Here is a 9,816-nt window from a genome sequence, read left to right on the forward strand (position 1 = left end):
TGGTACCGAAGAAGCTGGAACAGGGATAGTTTGTCAGGGGCTTTGATACCTCTAAGGAGGTTGAAGGAGGAGTATATGTAGGAGTCTGTGGTGAAAAACCCTCAGCTCCAGGTGGGACAGAGGGTATAACAGGGGTTGAGAGTCCTCTGGCTGCCAGAAGCTGGTCTACAAGTCTCACCACATCAAATTCTGAGAGGCTCCTGGAGGAGTGGGTCGATATCCCCAACTGAGAGTCAGGCTGCTCCAAGAAAAGGTTACATTGTTGACCAAAGAAAGGGTCTGCCGGGGAGGGGATATCTGGTCTGAGGGGCTGTTTCTCCTTTCGCCATAGTGGTCTTGTGACCAGTAAAATGTATGGGGGGGGGGGTGAACCGTGTAGGGTAAACTATTTTTGGTGCCAAAAGGGAGATTGGAGTTAATGTAGTAATTAAAGGCACAGTCAATGCAGTAGTCTTTATCGGTACTGTGGGTGGTACCGAAGTGGATACTTGCAGTTCTGGAACAGAGAACAGCACTGAGGAGGGAGGTTGAGGCCCTGGTGCAAAGTTGATGGTGGCAATTCCGAAGACAGAGTCAGTGCCATGTGATGAAGATGGAACCAAATGGCTCTTATGTTTGTGTTCTTTCTTGGGAGGGGGTCAACCCTCCGACCCAGAAATAACCTCTGCAAAAGGAGTTTTTAGTAAGCCCTTGAGAATTAGTTGTTCCCCTTGTTAATAGTGAGTGAACTAAAATATTTACAAACTTCACATGGGGGTTGTTTAGATAGATGAGGAACACCCAGACAGTAAACGCAAGAGGTATGGGCATCCGAATTCTGCATTTTGCGACCACACCAGTCACAATGTTTAAATCCAGTTAGTTGTTTCTTTTCTGACATAGCGTTGAAGGGCAGTCCAGGAATAGTGGCACACTAATCCACACACACACAAAAAATTAACAGAAAAAAAAAATAAATAGAGGAAAAAAAGGGGGAATACCAGCAGTGGTATTAAGAAATTACTGAGGTAGAGGGAAAGGCTTGTACCAGCGATGGTACTAAGAATACCCAAAACTGTTAAGAAAGAGAGAAAGGGAGGCACTAAAAGAGGTATAGAAACTAACGACTAACTAATACATTATAAAATTAGTAAGAAAAAAAACTATCAAAAGAGGTTTTAATAGAAAAGTTCTATAAAACACTTAACTGAGAGCTGGCTTGACACATCTTCATAATGTGGCAAACGAAATCGGAGGCAACAGGGAGAGAGGCACTATCTGTAAGCTTAGCTTGAGAGTTTTTTGGCTGGCGCAAGCTTTGTGTAAAGCCGACTCTGTTCCAAGGACAGAACACCCATCAATAAGGAATAAATGAACATCAACATCATCAGATCATACGTTTTGGGAATCTAATAAACTGGCAGATTTTAAAAATATTCCTCCAGGAGTACTTTGACAGAAATATTGGAACAACAAATGGCTGTAACCAAAGAAACGATTATTTTGAGCTGGGACACAGGATCTGAATTGCCTAGACAAATGGCTACCAAAAGAGCAACAACTAGAAAATGGAAATAAAATTACAAACCAAACTGTATTTGAAGTATTGTTTATAAGAGAGAAAAAAAAAAAAAAACTAGGAGAGAGCTCTTTAGAAAATAGAAAGAGCAAATTACAGAAAAACAAATGGAAAATTATGGGGACATTACATGCAGAATGATTTTCAGGAGGATGAGTAAAGTTTAAGGGAAGGCAGGAATATGTTTAAGCAATGTTTCAAAGGATGCAAAGATATGCAATGTAAAAATGTAAATACGGTTTGCTTTCTTCTCAGAGAACAAATAGACTCACAAACTGCAAAAGCAAAAAAAGAGAAGGTGGCTATACCGATAAACCCAGTAAGTAAGAAGTTCCATCAACAAGCGTTAAAAACTTATTACAGCAAGTAGAGATGTTTGTCTTCACAGCTTTTCTCAGTTAGGGGTTGCCACAGCGGAACTCCGGTCCACTAATGATTGGCAGTCGATTTTAATGGTGCCGAGTTGCCAGCCCAACGCCCAACCTTCAGTGAAGGCACGCCCATTCACGCATGTCTTTCGGAGGTCACTCTACCATGGGGAGGACATGCAGACTCCACACAGAAGGCACTCCAGCCAAGAATCGAACAGGAGAACCTCTTGCTGTGAGGTAACAACACTACCGCTGTACCACCGTGGATATAAACATAAAGCAAAGATGTTGTTGTTTGTCTTCCGGCTTTTCCCAGTTAGGGGTTGCCACAGCGGAACTCCAGTCCGCTAATGATTGGCAGTTTTTTTTTTATGGTGTCGAGTTGCCAGCCCAATGCCCAACCTTCAATGAAGGCACGCCCATTCAACGCAGGTCTTTCGAATGCCCACTCGACCGCAGGGAGGACATGCGGACTCCACACAGAAGGCACTCCCCAACCCAAGCTGAGAATCGAACGGGAGAACCTCTTGCTGTGAGGCAACAGCGCTACCGCTACACCACCGCAGAACACCAAGCAAAAAAACAAATGTAAACATTTAAAAAACTAAATTTTTCATGTATAGAATTATGCAAAGATAAGAGTTTTCGTCCTTTACATTAAAGAACTCTTTGGATAAAAGAAACATGATTTGCAGTCCTGCTTAAATAATTTCTGATGTTCAAAATTAACTTGTGTTACACCCCTACAACCCAACCAATCAAGATGTAGATCTCACCAATTAGTCTGCTCCTCCATAAGAAGGAGTTCCATTCATAAAAAGCATTTAAAACGAAAGTTAAATTTTACTTCATTGTATTATCTTTCTAGTGCTTTTAAATTTCAGAACACTAGAAAGAGAAACTTGATCATTCAAGCCTGACCAAGATTTTGCATTTAACCACAACTAACAAATTCACATCACACTAACAGCAACGACCACACACCCCTCTCTCAAAACATCAATAAAGCCTCTAACATTAGTGCTACTTTCGTCTTTACCCAGTTAGGGGTCGCCACAGCAGATCACCTGTCCGATCATGATTGGCAGTGGAGTTTTACAATGTTGAGTTGCCAGCCCTTCGCCCAACCTTCCACAGGAGGCACACATGCACGCACTCACACCAAGGGTCAATTTAGAGTATCCAATCCACCTACAGCATGTCTTTGGGATGAACCTGGAGGAAACCCACATGACTACAGGGAGGACATGCACACTCCACACAGAAGGCACCCCAGCTGAGAATCGAACCAGAGAGAATTTTGCTGTGAGGCAGCAACGCTAACAACTGCACCACCACGGCCGCCCAATAAATAAAGCCTCCAATACAATGAAATTAAAAACTACGATCTAGCTGTTCCAAGCAATGAATGCGACGGGTTCCTAAAAAGGTTATCCCCTAGGACTGGTAAATGAAATTTTAGTGAAAGTTATTAATAAAAGATGGGATTTTTAAACCAAGTTTGGATAAAGAACCAGTTGAATTAATAGGTTCTGTTGTACAAGGGCGGAATGTCGAAAACAATAACATGGTGTGTGCGTAATGTTAAGTCACGATTGTGTGGAATGATACAGGTGATCGAGAGAACGGTAGGAATTTTAAAAGTCCCCTCATTACAACTTTTTGTGAAGACAGTAATGCTATTAAAAACATCCTAGTGAGGAACTGGGAAATTTTAAGGAATGAAAAAGAAATTAGGAATATTGTGGGGGAAAGATCTGTTTATAGAAAAGGGAGAAATTAAAAAAAATTTTTTTTTTTTTTTTTTTTTTTTTTTTTAACAGAAATAGTGATTTGCAGGGGACAGAGAATATGAAAAAAGTGGGTTCTGTTCATACTGTAATTTCATTTTTGAAACTAAAGTCATTGTTAATGAAGTAAAAGTCACTTTACATGCAAACCATATATGTAATAGTAAAAGGGTGGCACATTGTGCTTTATGTTCTGTGTGTGCTTGTTTTTATATCAGTAAAACAGATAGAAGGTTAAGACGCCATATATACAAGCATCTGAGGGATATTAGGCAAGAAGATGATACAAATGCCCTGGCTAGACATACAGCTCGAAACAGCCAGGTCAGTTTTAAGTTGGTCTGAATTATCAAGTTTCTGCTTCTAGTGTTCCGAAATTAAAAGCACTAGAAAAAGAATATAATGAAGTAAAATTTAGCTTGATTTGGTCTTGATCATTTTTTATATGAATGGAACTTGTTCCTATGGAGAAGCGGACCGACCAACTGGTGATGTGTACAACTCGATTGGTTGAGTTATGTGGGGTATAACATCAGTTGATTTTAAATGGCAAGAAATATTTGTTTTAAAAGCAGGACTTCACATCATAGTTTTTATTCAAAGAAGTTATTTCATATGAAAGACAAAAGCACTTATCTTTGTAAAATTCTACATATGAAAAAAGTTAATTTTACTGCTTTTACGTTTCTATCTTTGCTTGGTGTAATAAAAAAGTTGTTTTTAATGCTTGTAAATGGAAATGAAAAGAACTGCTTACTTACTGGGTTTACCAGTATAGCCACGTTTGCTTTTCTTTTCTTCTCTGTTACCACGTTTGCCCAGGTCTCAAATAATTAAAAAATAAAGAATGACAGAGATGCCTTGCAGCTCACAGAATCCATTTCATCCTCAAAAGAGGACAAAAATAATGACCTTACTTGTGCATCACAAACAGCATTACCATCAACTACAGCTCAGATAAAGGGCTCCACCTAAGAGTTCCCTGGAAGATGATGCTTGGTACAGAGACATCTTTACAAGGAAAATTTTAAATGAGAGATGAATGAAAGTCCAGTTGTAACAGATGTTTCTCTCCCAAACCATGGAGGAACTTACGCTCACAGTGGTTCTTCTATTATTTCAAGAATCGGAAGATGCCTTCTTAAGCAGCCAAACCCCCAAATTCTTACACACAAGGAATAGGATAAGTTTTAGAGTGCAGCAGCCACATTAGTATCTCTCCAAATGCCTGGTGGAATGCAAGGGTGGCAAGCTGGCACCAGGTCTAAACACATTGCCAAATGTAGAAAAACAAGGTCATTTATACATTTGGGGTGGGGAGAGCTAAACATTTGGCCATTACAGCTTATACAGGTTGAGAAATTGGTCAACACATCATTAAGCACTTGTAAGGACAGCTGGCCCAAACAGGGTCTCTTCCAGATAGATTCACAACATTCCCAGATTCTCTCTCAAAAAAAAAAAAAAAAAAAAAATATATACATATACACACACACATATCTCTCTCTCTCTATATATATATATATATATATATATATATATATATATATATATATATATATATATATATATATATATATATATATATATATATACACACATACACACACACACACACACACACACACACACACCTATATCTGTCTATATATCTATATATAAATAAATAAATAAAACCAACAACTTAGCTGGAGCCTCCCTGTTTTCTAATACAGTGGGTAAAATATGGAACCTATTACCTAATGAACCAACACTACTCTCTTTAAACAAAACCTCAAGACACCTAATAACATATTGGTTATGCCCTTGCAATAACCCTAACTAATCCTCAGATTTCTCCACCCCCATCTCTCTCACCACACTAACTCCTACTTTACTGCTTACCCCCCAAAAGCAGGCCTGATACTAGTAAACACAACTTAACTTACGTTCTACACCTTACCTTGATGAAGTAATATAATTCTCTTATCTCACTATATAATAAATTCTCTTTACTGTATCTAAATTCTATAATGTAAACGACTTGTTGACTTGTATGTGTTGTAATTTTTTTTTGCAAATCTTCATTATTTATGTAACAATTGTGATCTATTAGCTCTCAAAATTTGAGATGTTTATCTTATGATTTTTAACATTGTAAACATTTGGAGCTTTTCTCCCCGGGCCTCTACTGAAATTGGAAATAAATGCAGTTAGACTAGCCTGGCAACAAATGTAAAATAAATAAATAACTTATATACACATACATACACACACATATAGAGAGAGAGACAGAGACAGAAAAAAAATAACTCAGTTGACTGAAACTCATAATACTGAAACCTTACAATGCTAAACTTCAAAATACTAACAGATATGCACACTTACACCACCAATGACCAACACTTTACAGAACTTAAAAAGTACTTACCCTTTTAACAGAAACAAGAAGATATAACACCCAACACCGAGCTAGGTGGCTGTGCCCCCCCCCCCCCCCAACTACTATACATACCAACCCCAGGATCGCACTACAGTGGGGAAAAGGGAAAATACCCTTTACATACTTTACAGTAGTCTACATGCTGCCACTACTGCTGGGAGCTCACAAAACATCCACCATATTACTCAAAATATTTCCCATAAAAATGGGAACAGCCATACCCACATTTAGAAACACTACGCCACTTTCTACAGGAGTATTGGTATTCTGACAATCAGCAGTGTAAGTTAGTGATTCTTTTTTTATCACAAGCAAGTTACAGGAGAAGGGAAACTCAAATCATGTATATGGCTTACAATTCAGTATAATGAGATTCAGTGAAATCAGCATTCAGTATTTTGAAAATTCGGTATTATGGTCTCAATCAAATGAGATTCAGTCATAACATACAGAGTGTGTGTGTGTGTGTGTATATATATATATATATATATATATATATATACACACACAAATATTTACATTTCAGGTTAACCTAGGTAAATTTACAGGCTGAGGTCATAACTTTTTTACAAATATCAAAACAGGATGCTCACAACATTGCTTATAACGATCTAAGAGCAAGTATAAAAAGGTCTCTTTCTCCAGTGTACTCTAACGTTGACAACTACTAAGTAAGCTTCAAACTAGGGATTGCTATAATCAAAATCTCATTTATAACGTCTTCTAGAATTCATTACTAAAATACAAGTTAAGCGCTGTTGATTACATTTTCAAATTTTGTTTGACAATTCTGAACATATACAAGTGTGCCAATGATCAAAGTCACAAGCAATGATATGCTCAACTTACACCCAAAAGCCTTTAATCACTACCTTCTATAAAGACATTAAAGGCAGTCCTAACGCTTTTAACACTGTACAAAATAAACACAAATCCACAAGATTTACTTCTTATTCCACAGCAAGGATCATGTACTCCACGTATACTAATAAATATTCACCTCTAAAACCTTAGTGACTAGAACAAATTTGTTTATAGCCTTAAATGCAGCACATATTTGTTGCTACATATGAACAGGACAAGTCATACTAAAAAATAAACATCACATTAAGCACACAACGTTTATTTAAAATTAAACACTTACATAAAACGAAACAAAGAGAACATTTTCTTAATAAAAAAAACATTATACTTACCAAACTAACTCATGAAATATACTTTTAAAAAGTTATACCACAACGATTATTAAATAAATATAAATCCGAAACCCAGAATTTTAAAATATGGCGCTCCGCGCCTGTCTAATCTCGCCTAAACCAACGCGAATAAACAGTCTTCTCGCGTTAGTAACTTAACTTGCGTATAGAGTATTGTGTTCGAATCCAACTTTTAAAGTATGTTTATATTTCTTAAGTAAAGCTGGTTAAAGAGAAGTAGTAATATGTTTTGATGCGATTATATTCTGAGAATTATGTAAGGATTAAGTATGGTGCATTGTTATTGATAAATATGCAGTGTGATAAGAACAAGAAGCATATTTCTCAGATTTGTTTCCCGTTATTTATGGTCCGAATTTTACTTCCCTTTCTTAAAATTTAAGCTCATGTGGCAAAACGGTGTTATCACAATCACCAACTTACATTTTTTTCAATCTTCCACTTTCTCCAAAATGTACATAAATACCTTTAACAACGTGTAATACTTCGTTTCATACCTCTGAACCAATGAGCATTAAAATAATAGCATTGACTTTTAAAATTCCTAGCAAAAGATGTAAAAGAGGAGCACTTTTTTATTTTTCAAAATAAAATGCCCTTCACACCGTAGTCCAGGCACAGCAATAATAACTTTTTGTGTAGGTGCATTGTGGTCACTTAATAATTTAAGTTGCCTTAAACATACCTAGAAAGATCGAACTTTATGAAGAAAAATCAATACCTCTAGAAGGTAAAGGTAAGAGGCGCCGGAAGCTGCTGAAGTCTGGGGGATGCGGAGGGTGAGAGTGACACTTAGTGATCTAAAAGGGCAATTTTTATAACTATTTACTATCACAACATTGGTTTACTTGGAGGACCTTATAAGCTCAGCCATTTCCCTTTCGGTGCTTGATTCTTGAATTAACATTTTCTGATGGCTGATAATTGTATATTAGCCCTAGTTAAAATAACTGTGATCATTCCATAGATAATTTGAGGGGATCCATATAAGGGATGTAGCATTTAGGAACTGCCTCTAGCCATTAGTAGCATGAGGGGCAATCCTGGAGTACATTTTCTATTGCCCATCCTTATAAGTTGCATTTGAATATGGACGGATGAGCTTAGTTTTATTTTTATGGATAGTTTTTTCTGGAACAGTGGTAGTCTCTGTGGTATATATCCATCTCTTCACAACATTCAGGCCCATGAAAAATAGGTACAAATCTGTACGCTGATTAACATAAAATTTGCATACATAATTGCACAACCCCACCCACTCCGATGGAATTGTGGGTTACCAACTTTCAAACACAAACTGAGGAACAGAACCAAAATATAGCATCAAAGTCCCCCTGCAGCCATTACAATGTCCCATTACCTGGCTTTTTCACCCCATTTACCATAAACACTAATGTGTGCATACTGCTTTACTTCTACAACAATTATTTGGATTTTATTTTTTTACATTTTATAGCACAATGCAAAAACACTAACAGATATCTGCTAAATAAAGCAGTACTGTCTCACAATGAAAATAGACTTGGCATTAAAATTTCTCTGCCCTTGAAACTCACATTCATTGAAACAGCATTAAAACCCACACCACATCCAAATAAAATGCATCTGGCCAGTGGTGGATAAAGATTACCTTTGGGCTGTTTTCAAATCAGAGGCCCCTTGCGCACAAAACAAAAAACATACATGCGTTCTTTGATACACATTCCTGACTTTATTAAATTATATTCCTTATATAATACAGCACACTTTTTAGACGTAAGTTAGAGCGCATTTTAAATTTATTGTTTGAACATTTTTCCAGTATGCAATGAAGCGAAATGCATGCACCAATAATGAGAAAACTGCCCTTCTCAGAACATTTCCATGATAACAGTCTACTTCTACACACAATATATATATATATATATATATATATATATATATATATATATATATACGTATACATACATATATATATATATATATATATATATATATATAAATACAGAATCACAGCAGTGTAAGCCATAGACATGTTGCACAGCTTCTTGCACTTATTTTCAATTGGAGGGGAGGCAAAAGGCCAAATACCAGGGACACATTTTAAACATTGCTTGTATAATTTTGAAAGGTTGCTAGAATAAAATGTGTTACCATTGTTTCACTGCCAAGTCTTGAACCCAGAACCCTGTGTATTACAGTCAGAGCAACATACCACTAAGTTAAATCAGCAGTTTCCTGAAAGACAGGAAGACAAACTTAAATGGCTATCATTTAGTGAATTCAGTCCTCACTTATCACCATAGCTCTCAACCTCTTAGCACAAAAATACAGAACAAAGCCAATAATGGGGGAATACAGCCCCAAAATAGCGACACATTTCAAATACTGATCTTATAAACTTAGAAAATTGCTAGCATAAAAGGTTTTGTTTTATTGCTCCTGAAAACCAGAGATTTAATGAGGAACAGGACAAAAT

At 36.8% G+C, this 9,816-nt stretch overlaps 1 protein-coding gene across 1 annotated transcript in view; it reads right to left on the bottom strand.

The window, feature by feature from the left end:
• TICRR (TOPBP1 interacting checkpoint and replication regulator) overlaps positions 1-7,486 on the bottom strand; it is a 3,405,639-nt gene extending 3,398,153 nt beyond the window's left edge. The window contains exon 1 of the mRNA XM_044078205.1: positions 7,338-7,486. The gene's annotated coding sequence lies outside the window, so the exon portion shown is untranslated. The remainder of the gene's footprint in view (positions 1-7,337) is intronic.
• Positions 7,487-9,816: the final 2,330 nt, after the last annotated feature.

The sequence above is a fragment of the Protopterus annectens genome, chromosome 7.part0 (assembly GCF_019279795.1).
Source record: "Protopterus annectens isolate FY-2018-M chromosome 7.part0, PAN1.0, whole genome shotgun sequence".
In the NCBI taxonomy this organism is placed as follows: Eukaryota; Metazoa; Chordata; order Ceratodontiformes; family Protopteridae; genus Protopterus; species Protopterus annectens.